This window comes from Myotis davidii, unplaced genomic scaffold (assembly GCF_000327345.1).
Source record: "Myotis davidii unplaced genomic scaffold, ASM32734v1 scaffold330, whole genome shotgun sequence".
In the NCBI taxonomy this organism is placed as follows: domain Eukaryota; kingdom Metazoa; phylum Chordata; class Mammalia; order Chiroptera; family Vespertilionidae; genus Myotis; species Myotis davidii.
The window spans coordinates 6,777,016-6,777,425 of record NW_006283770.1 but is presented as its reverse complement, the minus strand read 5'-3'; the positions used below and the strand labels follow the sequence as shown (position 1 = coordinate 6,777,425).

Genomic DNA, 410 nt, shown 5'->3' with positions numbered 1-410 from the left:
GTGCCTGGGGAAGAATGTGAAAGACATGAAGCGATCATGCAAATGAATATGTTATTAACACTTAGGTAAGTGAAGTAGATGGACACTATAGGGAGCTAAGAAAGGAATAGCCTTTGAAACCAAGTGGCCAGTTTCAGATCCCAGTGACTAACTGTGTGACTTTGGTCATGTTATCTACTAATTGCAGCTAGTGTCACATTATGGTCTCTACAACAATTGAGAAACCAATAGAAATGAATAAATCAGAATGCAAAGTGTAGGTGTAAAGGGAATTGGGGAGGCAGGGTACCATTCATTCCACTGCACATATGAATTAAACACATATTAAATCAGTGCAAATCGCTGGTGACACATAGATGAAGAAAATCAGGTCCCTACCCTTACCTCTTAGTCTAATAGGAGAATATCCG

The 410-nt window shown here is 39.5% G+C and overlaps 1 protein-coding gene across 2 annotated transcripts in view; it reads left to right on the top strand.

The window, feature by feature from the left end:
• Positions 1-410, top strand: part of NELL1 (neural EGFL like 1) — a 687,144-nt gene that overhangs the window by 561,442 nt on the left and 125,292 nt on the right. The gene's annotated exons all lie outside the window — the stretch shown is intronic.